The following is a 14908-nucleotide window of genomic DNA, read 5'->3' on the forward strand; positions in this document are numbered from 1 at the left end:
GACTGTAAATTCTTCTAGGTGCGAGGCAAAATCCTGGCGCAATTGACCTCAATTGCAAAACTCCCATTGACCCATGTCCTCAAATGTGTTTATGCAGCACCCAAGACACTGCTCTTAAATGGACCTTTAGGTTCTACTGCAATATAAATCAGAAATGTGGTGTTCGGAGCTGGAAGAGAGAGAAAGGTGGGCATGAGCAAAGTTTGACCTGGAGAGGGTCCCCAGCATTTCAGCTGTCGGGATGCCGGGTTTTGACACAGGCCTGTCTCTGAATGGCAGCGATGTCAAAGATATCTGTGCGCAGCTGTAAAGCTCATGGAAACATACCCAGCTAGACCTTTCCTTGTAAGAGGATGATTCTTGGAAGCTTTTAAGGTCAGGCTTGACAAAGCCCTGGCTGGGATGATTTAGTTGGGGGTTGGACTAGATGACCTCCTGAGGTCCCTTCCAACCCTGATCTTCCAACACACAATCTATGATTCTATGCTGTCTGAAAATGAATCGGAAATGGGGGTGTCTCCATGCAGGTGAGTGAGATTCACTATAGGGAAACAGCGTCAGATGGGCGCAAAGGCAGCTGATCCCAGTGAATCGTATCTGGATCCCTTGGCCAAATTTCCAGGTAGCATGAATGAGCAGAGCTCTATTGGATGAGCCCAGCTGTGGATCTGGCCCCATCACTCTTGGAATAAGATGCATAATTCGTTACATCTTCACAATCTTTTAGGGCAAGACCAAAGACCATCTCCTGGCCCATGTGATCAGGGCCAGGGCAGAGCCGGAGATTGGAGCTGGCTTTGCAGGGGGGTTTCAGAAGGTATCTCTAACCCTGTCTGAATGAAGTGCATCCCGTCTTGTGCCATGGCTCTGTCCACAGTGTCAGAGCAGCGTTTCTCCTGCTGGACCCTGACGCCCAGCCAGGAGGCTCCAGGGTTGTCTGCATGGGCCAGAGGCAGCATCCGAGCACTGGCAGCTGGCAGTCCAGTGGGTGCTCTGGCTGCTGCTCTCTCTCCATCTCCCAAGTGCTCTGGGCAGAGGGAGATTTTTACGCAACCTGTGACTGGGAAATCACCGTGACGACAAAGCCTTCCAAACGGCTGGTCCTGAGTGTAGGGGGCAGCAGGCCCCATCATACCTGCTGCCTCTGTGAGCATCTGGGTCCTGCTGTGGGCGCAGGGAAGGGACGTATGGTGTCCCCACTGCATCACCTCCCTCCAGGGGACACTGCCAAAGCCCCTTGGTGGGAGCACCCTCCATGGCATGCTGCCCTCTGGAGCCAACACCTAGACACGCTTCTATGTCTACAGGACTTGGAGGGCCTCTGCCCTGCCTCCCCACACCCCGCTCAGCAGGCTGCACGCCCCTCCCTGCCTCTCCCCAACTCTCTCTGTAGGAGGATACAGTCTGGCCCTTGGTCCCTTGTTCCAGGCTGAGAAGTCCATGGACGCAGTGGGTGAGTGCATCACGTTGCTGTTGAAGAGGCTCCGGGTATGGGCAGGCTCCCAGGCCAGAGAGGGGTTACTGATCCATGGGATGGAGGGGAGACCTGGAGGAAGCAGAGAGGATTTCACATCCATCTCGCGCCGCAGGAAGCTCTGGAGGTGGCAGTGGCTTGGAGGGCCCTGTCTGCAGTCTCTCTGTCGAAACTTGGGCCAGTAGGAAATTGCTGACATTAGTAAAAGCTCAGAATTCAAATGAATCATGCCATGTGCCCTCTGATGGCTGGCAGGGATAATGGGGTGGCAGCAGGGGTAAAGGGTTGAGTTTAGCAGGCACTGGAAATTTCCTGTAGCTCATGAGCAGGTCACCAGTAGCAACATCCATTTGGGAGTTGCCTCTTGTCGTGGGTCACACGAGCCATATTAATCCTTTCCCCCTACATGTTTTAAAATGTCCACAGGAACCCAGATTTCAAAGCACCTGGATGTGATTGGGGAGGGGTGGGGGAGCAGGAGGACCAAGGTCCCCTTTCAAACAGGACTTGATTTTATCTATCATTGGCTTGATCCTTCCCTGGTGGTTCAAATTAGGAAACTCTCTGGAGCTACAAAGTACACAAGCCACCATTAGGCAAGCACCCCACTCGCCGCGAAGGGAGGAAAGACAGCTGGGGTTGCGATCAGTAGCTTTTATCCATAAAATGAAGTCCAGTGAGTTCAGAAACTGCAGAACAAAATACTAAAGACCAATTGCCAATTACCACGGAGACACCTCGAGTCCTGACAAGCAGGGAGGGCCCCATTAAGTCTGCTGAGGACCTCCATTACTTTTAATCACTCTCTGGTAAAATAGTAACTCCGTTTTCAAGTTGAGAATTTAAACTACTTTGCAACTCTACCCAATGAGAGTAGACTAATTAAGTGGTCACAGTGATGTTCCCCCATGTGTGCACCTTAGAATAACTCTGCCAAAGAGTCTTCCTTGACTTTGCTCTTTAACCCTTTCCATACCCCACACAGAACCAGGAAAACAAGCCAGCCTCTGAGGTTTATTGATCTGGCCCTTCGTATGATTGACACCACATGTTCATGGGCACTGTGAGGATTCTAGCATTTCTATGCATGCTTTCCGAGTGGACAGGTGCCTGTTTCTAGGCCGTCTGACAACATACCGCTCTCCACTGTCCTGCTCCGTGCCAAGAGAGCTGATAAAGTGTCTCTTAATGCGATTGCTGGGTTCTCACGTCACAGAAACCTGGGTTAGCTTTTACGAGGGAGGGTCTCTGGCTGTCTGGTCATTACTCACAGCCCTGCCAAGATGCTTGTCTGGAAATTCTTTTCCTCTGGCCTCAGGTTCAGGAAGATTTTTGACCCTCCCAAGAGGCATCATAATGTATTAACTGGCTCCATTCCTGAATGAAAACTGCACATGTGATAATAAGAAACATGTTCCTGATATTAACACATCGACAGTGTAGACCAGTGGCTCTCAACCTTTCCAGACTACTGTACCCCTTTCAGGAGTCTGATTTGTCTTGTGTACCCCCAAGTTTCACCTCACTTAAAAAAAAAACTTGCTTAGTTGAGTTGATGTATCTGCTGGAAGACCTCTGCATACCCCCAGGGATACGTGTACCCCAGGTTGAGAACCACTGGTGTAGACAGCACCAATAGTGTCTAGGAAAGGAGAAAGGTATGAGAAAGGTGCCTTTAAAGTAAGGACTAGGGTGGAATCATCAGTGGGATTGACAGAGACAAAACCAAATCTACAACTGGTAGAAATTTCAATTTTTCCTGCCAAAAATTTGGGTTTTATCTGATTGGGGGGGGGGGGGGGATGTTCTACAGAAAATTTTTAAATGAAATGTGAAACATTCATTTTGTTTCTGTTCGACATTTCCCAAAACATTTCAATCAAAAATTTTCCTTTCAAAATTTTTTGTGGGCAAATAGCATTGTTTTTTCCCCTGCCACCCAGCTCTACCCAAATTCTCCTTTGCCATTGGCCAGAGGGTTCTCGTGGACTCCTCCAGGAGTCCTGCTACGGGCGGACGTCCTCCACGTGTTGTAATAGCTGAGCAGGCAGAGGGCCCCATTCTGCTCGCAGTCACACTCCTGCAAGGCCATTGACTTCCCTGAGGGGCCCTGGCATAAGTGCGAGCGCAGCCTAGCCCACAGACTCTGGGCCTGTCAGTTACATCCCGTTTACACCATTGTCATGTGACTGACTGACTCCTGGTTTTTACCAGTGTCCGCGAAAGGAGAATTGGCCCTTTGTCCTTGGTTAGGAGCAGCTACGGATTGCTTATGGTGTTGCACTTCCCAGTGCAGGGTGGCTGCCTCCCTGGACCTGCAGTGAGAGAGAGAGAGATCAGGGCTGGCACGGGAGCAGCTACAAAGCTTTGTATTTGCTGCATTGGTCCAAAATTCCAAAAGTGCTTCTAGGCCTGTGTCCAGAATCCCCAGGGAGTGCTCTGTCTCTGATCTTTATGCAGACTTCCCAGCAGCAGACCCTCTTAGTGCTGGGCTCCAAGATTGGGGCCCTGGCTTCAGCGCCACTGTTTCTTGCCATGGCTCCTTCAGCAGGTTCATAACAGCTTGGGCGTATGTTGGAGACCTCCCGGCTCGGGAGCCACACAACCAGCAGGTGTGTGCAGTGACATAGGGCAGCCTTCTCAAAACCAGACAGCGTTGGTGAGTCGGCTGGAATCCAGGCTGTCGGGATGCATAGAATGAAAAAGCAAGGCCTACGTGCATGTATCTCACCTTATGTCTCCAGCTTTGTCTTGATCGGGTAGGTGAGCCCACTTTTGCCCTGCCTGGAAGGAAGGCAGACTGCATGATTGCAGCAAATCTCCTCGACTGGGTGTGGGAGAACTGGGTTCTTACTGAAGTCTGTGCACACGTCTGCTCATTGCCCCATGATCCAGTCACTCCTGCGCTCAGTTAGGGGAGAGGGTGTGGTCAGACAGGTCATTTGCCATTCAAGAGTCCCCTTGGCCGGCAGTTGTTACAAGTCAAAGGTCTGGGGGTTGGTCTCCATTGGATCTCCAAGGTAGCTGCAATCACATGATGACCATTCTTGATAGACCATTCTGTGGTCTAGCAACATACCTACGTGATGCATACCCAGTCACTTCATTGCTTATCCCCTGTTGCAGAAAACAGATTAACCCCTTCACGCCAAGTGGGTAGCAATACAAAAGCGAGTGGGGAAACTGAGTCACATACTTTTCCCAGAAAATGATACAGCCGTTTTCCACATCCTCCACATTCTGATATAAAGGCAATGTCCTTCCAGAGAAGAATGTAGAGGTGGCATCGGAGGCTTATTTGACACACATTCCAAAATATGTTCTTTACATTTGGAAAGGGAACGACTGGAGACTTCAGAAAGCTGAGTGGCCAGTGGGATATTTCCACCAGCTTTGCTCTGGCTGGAGTTCAAATTCTACAGGAGCCCATGTAAGATGATTTTAATGGTCTCGGGTCATTACACATTAGATGACAATGCATCGTGCAATGGCCAGCTCTTGTAATTCAGCACTCTTTGATAGGATTGAACAATTCTGGATAATGGTTGTTTCTGTGTTACAAGGAAACTGTCAGGGTGAAAGTCATATATTAAAAAGTAAAAAGAAAGAAATTTCCTAATCTCTGTTACAAACTCCACTTTACCTTAGTAGGACTAAAAGAATGTTGTTAATCAAATGTGTGTTCTACTTCCTGGGACATTTTTTGGCTTGTTTGTTCAAATTGTTCTGTTTTTCTCAGTTTGAGCAATGGAAATAAACTGGTAGGTTTCATTTTTGTTTATAGTTTGTTAACCTAATAGTGAAAGTGACTGTAATCATTCACTAGCTAGCACATTGCTGTGGCATTTCAATCATCAACACTGCAGGGGCATGGTTAACAAGATTTTAACTGGAATTTTTAAAAATCATGGAAATTGTCTATTGGATGTTAGTTTTACAAAACCTAAATGTGACTACATTTCTCTAGCTTTTTGGGTTTTGCATGTAGGATTTAAAAGTAACACATTTTTTAATGTGTCTTCTGGGTTTTGAGCCATTAGGGATCGTGTTTCCAAGCTTCGCTGCAGCCATGAGGTCTGGAAACTTGTTTTTATTTTATAAGAAAGCTGAGAGTCTCACATATTAAAATGCCACCAGAAGCTGGGGCTTTAAGCACCAAATTTCATGAGACTCACAAATAACACGGTGAGAGTTGGTATCACTGGAGAAGGGAGTGCAATAGCAATCAGAGAAGCGTGTTCTCTCAGTAATGGCTGTGAAGCCGGTGGGGCCGAGGAACAGAAGGCAGGATATAGCGCCTGCTGTATAATGTGCAGAACTGGAACTCAGTGTACATTGACTTCTTCCACCACAACGTTATTGTTTTTCATGCGCAACTGGCTCTGCCCGTCTTCCTAGTTCTCAGAGGCAGTGTCCTAGCAATGACTAGGACAGGGAAGCTCGGACACCATCATTTGCTTCCTTTGAAATTGATCCTGAACTAAAACAGATGCAGAATGTTGCAGCTACCTTGGCCTGAAATTCATCCCGCTGCCAAGATGAATTGTTCCTTGGTCCCGAGGATAGGGTGAAATTTGGCCTTCCACAGTGTCTGTTGCCTGCTGATACAACAAAGCCTTTCTTAATCTTGCACCTAATTACCTGCCTGGTAGTTAAAGTCAACCAAGAGGTGTTTGCTTTTGATCCTGCTATTTGGACAGGACCAGTCCAGGGACACAGCTTTCTCAGCTGAGAGCTCTCAGCGGGGGGCAGCATCCTGATCTGTCTTTCTGGATCGCTGCAAATCCCGTCTCTTTCAACTGGCTCTTAGCTGGTTTTTGGCTTCCTCCCTTTTCTCCCATCCTGTTTACTCTGTTGGGAATGGCTCCCTTTGATTGGTGAAGTGATTTGCCTTAAGAGTCGTCAGGTTTTCCCCGTGCCAGATGTGTTCCGTGGCCGGGATTGAGTTTTGGTGCTTTGCCGGCCAAGGGGAGTTTGCCTAAATAAGGCCTGTGGGATTCCCTCCATCGTTCTGCGGTCAGCACTAGCAGGAATAAATGGAACCATGTGCAGCAGATAGTGTGCATGATCTTAATGGGCTGGAGCATGCACCATTTATCTACTGCGTCTTTGGGTGCAGAGTGATAATGAATGTGCAAACGTCTCTCTGCACAGCCTGCCACACTGATACCGTTTTGTCAGCGTGAGCAAGAGCTGACGGTGCTTCCTAAAGCAGCAAGGTAATATGCGTTCCTGGACTCTCTTGGAAAAGAGCAGCTGCTGAAGGGCAATAAGGAATAGCTCCACTTCCTTTCTCATGGGAGAGTGCACGGGAAACTGTGACACCAAGGAAAGTGGTAGCTCTTGATACAATGCTCCTTCTTGGCAGAGGAGCTATTCTCACAAAGGAAAAGCCTTATACTTTGGACCAATGTTCCCTCTAATTCTTGACAGGCCGTGTGCACAAAAATTTCTTCTGTGCAAATTGTTGTGTGTGCGGTGTTTTGCCGTGTGCGCAGGGTTTAGGATGTTTGTGCACACGCGCACAGCTTAGAGGGAACAGTGCTTTGAGCACACAATTTTCCACTATCCTGAAAGAGGAAGTGGAATTGCTCTGGAGCTGGAAGCCGTAGACAGAGAGACTTATCCTCCCTCCATGTAAATCTTTTCAGAACCTGGAAGACCAGACATAAAATGTTCTGCCATTATGATTGTGTATTCCGGTAACACCTGGAGAGCCCCAATCAGAGCCTTGTACGGTTGTTCTAAGTGCTGTACAAACACAGAGTAAAATTCAGTCCCTACCCGCTAGAGCAGTGGTTCCCAAACTTTAACAGCCCGCGAACCCCTTTCACTAGATTGTGAAATCTCGTGAACCCCCTCTTAAAAATGAATATTTCCAGGGATTTGTTTAAATTTCCTCAGCACGCCGTGGGGCTCCTGCTGCTGGACCCCATCGACCGCTCTGGTCAACTGAGCTCCACTGAGCTCGGGCTGCAGGTCCCGCTGACCGCCGGGGCTTGGGCTGCCAGCCCCAACTGCCCGGCCCCACTCTCCCTGGGGCTTGGGCTGCCAGGCCCATGCAGAGCGCTGGGGTCCAGGTGGCCGGCTCCCCTGCTGACAGGGGCAGGGCTTGGGCTGCCAGCCCCAACTGCCCGGCCCCGCTCTCCCTGGGGCTCAGGCTGTCTGCCCTGCAACCGGGTCCCACCTGCTGCTCCAATGCCCGGGGTCCTCTGGCCGCCATTAGTGAAATTTTTCTGGTGAACCCCCATAACATTCTGCGAACCCCCAGGGGTTTGCAAACCCTAGAGCTTCCAATCTAACAGATATGGCCCAAGTAGATATAGCAAACAGCTGGAAGGAATGGAGGAGAGAGCAGAGAAACCGTTCTAAGACCACATGTTCACACAGGTCAGCTACATGCACTGCTAGATGGTTTTGAGTGGGTAAATTAAGATAAACCAGGACGTCCCTACTGGACAACTGCCCAACCATTATCATTCATCAGGTTGCCGTACACATGGTGGCAGAAGTGGGTCTGTTTTATGTCTTATGCAGTGCTTAATTTGTAATGAAAGAGGTGCCAGGGCTTAAGCAATCTTTTTACGTTCACAACTGATGCAGCAGGCCCAGAGGTGCTGGGGCTCTGAACTGCCAAGCCTAGAGGTGCTGGGGCTCTGCACTGGCATGAATTAAGCCCTGGGCTTGTAGCATGTCGAGTGAAAATGAATCAGACCAATCAGCCAGCCAATGATTACAGGGTGGGCAGGCTAAGAGCAGCAGCAGGTAAAAGCGGGGCAGGAGAGTTCATATAATGAGCCAGCGTACGCTGGTTAGGAACAGGCTCACCCAGCCCCACTGCCCTGGGGAAGCTCCAGGAGCTCTTGTTATTACACCATCCTTTGGAGCATGCAAAATGCTTTCTAGTACCCCACCTGAGCAAGCCATCTCTGCAGGCTGGGGTGGAGGGGGAAGAGCACAGCTGTGCCACCCCTTTGGGGTACCTGGCACCCCAGTGGGGCTGTCCATTGCAGACTGTAGGGACTGTAAATATGCCAGGTCCCTGCTCAGGGGATGCATCTTCCTTGTGCCCTCTGCATTCCCTGAAAACCCCTCTGAGAGCCAAGCACCAGCTGGAGCAATGTCTTAGCTTAAGCTCATATGAACCTACTTTACTGCTGTCAGCATGGATGGCCGAGAGCAAATGAGTCCATCCACAGCACAGAGCAGCACTGGAGGGAATCAGATGTTAACTTAGGAGGTTTGTTTTGTCTAAGGAATCAAAAATGTGCAGAATGCGGGAATAGGCTGCAGGCCAGCAAGCCAAGGAGCTCGGCCCAAAGCTCTGGAGTTATTCCAAACTCTCTCAGCTGGGGCTTGGGGGTGACACAGCTGCGGAAGTGAAAAGTGCCCTTTGACTTGTGATCTGCTGTGTGTGGCATTTACACAATTCCTGAAGGTGCAAGGGGACATAAAGGTTTTATCAGCGTTCGCGTGGGGCAACTTGCATAGCTCACTCATCTTTGCTAGTCATTAGTAATGTAGCCATTCCAAACCCCGGCTGGTAAGACTTTTACATCACCTCACACCATCATGTATTCCATAGGGACAGCATATTCAAAGTGATTCACAAGTATTTGTAAAGCACAGCTGGAGGAAATGAACAATATGCATCGGAGACACGATTTGATAGCATCTCAGAGGCAGACACAGCGTCATTCAGAAGTCAGTTGTAAAATGGTCTAAGTGGCACCTTGGGAAGTAGGTCTGAGGGAGTCGACGCTGATGTAATTTACACACCAAGTACCTAGAGATGTAAAAGGTTAACTGGTAAGCATTAGGCTTACCGTTAACTGACCTTAACCGTTAACCCCAGCGGCTCCGTGCCGGCCGGAGGGACCCTAGTCAGAGCCACGCCAGGCCAGCCGGAGCAGTCCTGGCCACATCAAGCCGGCCAGACAGAGGGATCCCGGCCGGGCTGGTGGGACCCCAGCCCTGGTCATGCCAGAGCGACCCCAGCCCCGGCTGCCCCGCACCAGCTGCCCAGAGGGACGCCAGTCTCAGCCACCCTGCACCGGCCAGAGGGACCCCAGCGCCAGCCCCTGCCATACCAGGCCAGCCAGTGTGTCCTCAGTTAATGGTTAACCAGTTAAACAATATAATTGCAATAGTTTAACCAGTTAACTTTTTAAACCGCTATTTACATCTCTACAAGTACCTCGAGGAAGGTGTCTGAGTGGCTGGAGCCCTGATCCTGTACTGCGAGCCATGCAGCATGCTCAGTCCAGGCTCTGGGCTGACTTTGTAAAGCCAGACTTACTTTTACTTCAGGCTTGATTTATTTTTTCCCTTTTGTTTCATCTTTGACACCCACCCATCAGCATGCTTTTTGCCCCAATTTCTCTCCCTTACCAGCCCCTGCATCCATCAGAAACCCCCGTAACGGAGCTGCAGTACCACAAAGACGTGTACATAATGAACCTAAGTGACCGTGTAATCTTCTTATTGTAACCCTTGTCCTCCCTTTCACCTTTTCTCCTCCCTTTGTTGTGTTACTCTTATACGTTGCATCATGACTAAAATTACACTGGAAGCTCCTCCATATGGGATTGTGCCTTTGATTTGCTATGTCAAAGTGCGTAAGACACTTTAGGTATTTTGTAAATTATCATTTATAATAAGGCTGAAGCAGGAAGTGGCCTGTTTTAACTAACACCTTCTTATATCTCCTAGCTGGCTACTTTTCCAGCTATTCAGTTTGTACTCACTCCAGCAATACACTCAGTGGAACAAATTCAGGGTAATATGTAAGTGGGTCTCAGATACATGTAAGTAATAAATGGGGGTGACTCTACCTTGGTATAATTTACATGCTGAGCAGGACAGCAGATTGGTTCCACCAACTAGAAGTCCCCACTGAGTTTGGCCCATATAATGTCCTTATTTCCTTAGTGTAAGGAATAAAATGTACAGGTAAAACACAACTACTTACGCACTGTGACCATGGAGCATGGCCATCATCAGGACAGTTTAATTGCTGTTTTTTAATTGACAGGAGAACACTCTCCTGTTCTGCATAGGAACTGACCAAGAACAAGCCCCATTGTGTTAGGTGCTGTACAAACATAGAGTAATAGACAGTCTCTGCCCAAGACAGCTCACAGTCAAATAGACAAGACAGACAAAGGGTAGAGGAAAGAGATAGAACCTGCATGTTCCATAGGGTCAAAGGCTCACTCTTTAGCATGTTCCATAGGGTCGAAGGCTCACTCTTTAGCAAGCAGAGCTTTCTAGTGTCCAGAAACAAACAAAATCGTGTGTTGATGTAGTAAAAGGATTCTTCTCTGAATGCTAGAAACCTTTAGCCCAAGACAACATTTGAATGTGTGAAAAAGGGACAGAGTTTTGGTTAAACGTGGAAGTGGCAGTTATTTGTGATTTTCCAGTCAATTCCTCGGTGGGATGGAAGAGTACAATCATACTTTCATAACAACATGTACAGGAGAAGTGCTTTGTCTGGGAAATCCCACTGATTGCCAAACAATGGCTAATACTGTAATTTGCAGTCTTGTGGAAGGTCATTTCTGCAGATTTTCAGCCTTCAGTTGCTTTTTTTTAAATCCTTTACTGACACCTAGCGTCTCCTGAGTTTATGTCTTCTAGGACAGCTCCTGTAAATCAGGAGAGAGAGAAAGGTAACAAAACTCAAGTCATCAAACAAATAATTTCCTAGAGCCATACAACACCAGTTTATTTTTAATGCTATTTTGTATTGATTCTGTCAGACTTTTCATACAGCAACAATAATAAAAGCAAAAAAGCTAAAGGGTCAAGTCTCAGCACTATGCTGAGAACCTATTCACCCTGCTAACTCGACTGTCAGCAAACACGTTCTAATCAATGCAAACTCAATATGTGGATTGTCGTGTAATGAATAGTGCCCTGACTGCATATGGCCTGTGCAGACAGGACAAAACCATTTTCCACCATGCTATCATCCCCAACTAGTTACCAAGGATTGCTTCCCTTCAGCCTTAGCGGTTTTCATAATGCGCTGAGTTAATGGCTCCTGACCTGAGGTCAAAGCCAATGCAGATGTAGATTCATAGATCTGCCTACCTTAATGGGGGTATTAATGGTGCAGCTGGTTAACATAAATATAGGGTGTAAAAGTTTCCTAGTCCTGCTGCATAAAAATTGTTGTGAAAACCTGTGGGCGTGAGAGGGTGCAGCCATCTAGAAACAATCAGGTTTCCACAGAGATACAGGTATATAATCTTTAATATGCCAAAGAATGTTATACCTTCAGAGAAGGCCTGATCAAATTTCCACTGACGTCAATAGGAGTCTTTCCATTGGTTTTATCTGGGAGTTGAATTAGAACCAGAGAGCATCTAATCTCATCTCCTCAAGAAGTATTTGGAATTCCAAATTTTACCTGGCATCTTGTATAAATCCTATATACCAAAGGAACATCAGTTTTACAGTCCTATTCTAAAATGATAGCTTGTCTCTGCCGGCTCCTGAGTTCACTCTGATTTAGTATGTTAAACCAAAAGGTAACAAGGTTATAAATAGGAAAAAAGCAGTGCCTCATTTCTCATCCATACCTCTGTGGTAAATTTTGTCTGTGTGAGGACTGCAGCATAGAGCTGGTGAAAAAGTTTCTAGTGAAAATTTCTTTTAATTGGAAATTAGTGTTTCATTGAAAATGAAATTTTTCACAGAAAAACTTTCCAGTTGGAAACCAGTAAGAATGTGGAAGGAAAATTATTTTTTCACATCTTTTTACTATTTAAATAGTAAAAAGTGTAACTGAGTTAATAACACATTTTACTCTTTTAAAGAATAAAAAGGTTTGAAGAGTGTTTTTCCTCCACTTTCTTCCACTTTTTTACTTTGCTCCTTTTTTCAGTTAAAAACGGGGAAAGGACAAAAAGAGGAGGGGAAACATAATTAAGCAATAAGAAAATTTTCAGTTAAAAAAAGACCAAATAAAATGGCATTTGAGATTGAAACTAAATTAAAATTTTCATTTTATATAGAAAATGTCTGAGGGAAGTCAAACGATTTTTACCAAAATCTTTCAACCGGGTTTCTTTTACAGCAGAAAATTCGACAGGGGGAAAAAAAATCTAGTTTTTCTGACCATGTCGCTGCAGCCCCTGGTCATTTGTTGTGTTCTGCAGAGGTGTGGAGGGTGTTGGCGAGTGGCGCAGCGCTGTGACATTGTACGTGCTCTGGTGTTTAGTCCGTGCTTGCCAACAACATGTGGCCCCTTGAAGGGATAGGAAGGTGTGTTCAGCCGGGGTCTATGGCAACCCCAGTAATGCTGGAGACTGTCGGGGAGCTTTGCCAGTAACAAGTACTGAATGTGACTTCTGTTTGTGTTCAGCTTTTGCCCAAAGTCTGAAGAAAAATTGGGAAGGGCCCAGTCCTATGTACAGCATAAGGGAGAAGGAGCCAGGAAGGATAAGCACTAGGAGGAAGGAGGCGTATATAATGCTGAGTGGAAGGGGTGAGGCAGGACATGAGGGCTCAGCCCTTCCCAGGCTTTGGCATTGTGCCCACAGTTTGCCAGGTAATCACACCTTCACTGAATGAGCGGATGGGAGGGTTTGGGCCCCACCCCTCTCCTGGCTGGGGGAGTTGTCCGTGTCACACTGTTTGGGGTCCCCATATGGGGTGGAAGGAGATGTCAATGTTGCACCGTTGGGAGTTCCCCTCTGCAGGGTGAGGGAGGCGTTAGTAAAATTGCCAACCTCAAGCACTCAAAAATAGAGCTGGTGTGAAAATGAAACCTGAAATGTCTTGAGAAAGTGAGTCCAGCTCAACAAACTCTTGTTGAATCAGGGGCAGGTTTCCAACAGTTCTGTTCCCCTGGCAGGTTGCTGGGGACTCTGGCTTTCCAGGGTCCACAACTCCAAGTCAGCCAGGCCATGTGGACTGCCCCACAGACAGTGAGCCTGAGTTTGCAAGATCTGCAGCTCCAGGGCAGCACTGCCATGCCAAGGCTTCCAGCCAGTTTCCAGACTCCCTGCCATGCAGCCAGGAGCTGGAAAGCCCTGGGGGACCCGCTGGCTCTAGTCAGTGCTCAGCTCCCCCATCCACAGCTGGAAGCCCAGACAACACCAGCTTCGCCCAGGGCTCTCCAATCTAGGCTCCCAGCTCTACAGCAGGGAGCCTTGAGAACCCTGATTTGAGCTGGGGCTCTTATAGCTTCCAGATGGTCTGCTGCAAAGCTGGAAGGCTGGAGGTCCTGGGACTGGTTCTGCAGCTTCAGGTCAGTCCCACCACGACTCCTGCCAGCTCTCCAGACTCCTGGGGTGACCCGTGCCCAAGCAGGCAGCCCTGGGGGCCAGCTGGCCCAGGAATCTGGAAACCCTAGGATCCTCAGCCCCAGGGCTAGTCCTGATCTACAGACCCTGGGAGTTCCAGGAGCAGACTGAATGGGATAGTTTTGTGGTTTCATGGCTACCCATGAAACTGACAATAACGTCAACTTCAGTCCGGGCGGTGGGTCCTGGGGAGTATATTCCATTGTGGAACACCAACTTGGTACTTGCAAGATGAATTGTTTTCAGGATTTCTGCTTTGCAAGAAATGTTGCAATATGCATCAAGAAGCCGGTTTTTACCCACGAAAGCTTAAGCCCAAATAAATCTGCTCGTCTTTAAGATGCCACCGGACTCCTTGTTGTTTTTGTGGATACAGCCCAACACAGCTACCCCCTGATCCTTGTTGCAAAATCAGAATTTCTCATGCACTGGAAAATCTGAGTTTTGTCCAACAAGCCTGAGTGTCTCCTCCCCTCCCGCAGTTTGGTTTAGATGGGATTTTAAAAGAAGAAATACAGGGCAGCTGCTTTTGATCCGAAGTTCGGAGCTGGAGCGTTCCCGGTGCCGGCGGGCCACGCTTCCGAAACCCGCTTTGGAGGAAGGCCGGAGCCGCAGCCCGGGCTCGAGGGAAGCAGGAGCTACCGCAGCCTGCGCGCGGGGCTGGGCTCGCCGCTCTCGCCGCCCGACACAGCGGCGGGGCCGGCCCGGGAGGAGGCCGCGGGGACGGCTGGAGCCCCCGGCCGCCGGGAGGGGAAGGAGCAGCGAGGACTAAACCGCAGCCCCGGGGCGCTTCGCCCTGATCCAGGCGCGTTTCCTAAGTGTTGGCAACGGAGCCTGGCTGCAGGGCGCCGGCCGAGCCCCCGGGTGCCTCCCAGCCTGGGGGAGCGGCCGGCGCCCCGCTCGCGAGGACTCGCGTGGGGGCGGGGCGGTGTCACCGCGTTCACGGTCCCCCCCTCGGGCGGGGTGGGGGCGGGGCGGTGTCACCGCGTTCACGGTCCCCCCCCTCGGGCGGGGTGGGGGCGGGGCGGTGTCGCCGCGTTCAGGGTCCCCCCCTCGGGCGGGGTGGGGGCGGGGCGGTGTCACCGCGTTCAAGGTCCCCCCCTCGGGCGGGGTGGGG

This window comes from Natator depressus, chromosome 9 (genome assembly GCF_965152275.1).
Source record: "Natator depressus isolate rNatDep1 chromosome 9, rNatDep2.hap1, whole genome shotgun sequence".
In the NCBI taxonomy this organism is placed as follows: domain Eukaryota; kingdom Metazoa; phylum Chordata; order Testudines; family Cheloniidae; genus Natator; species Natator depressus.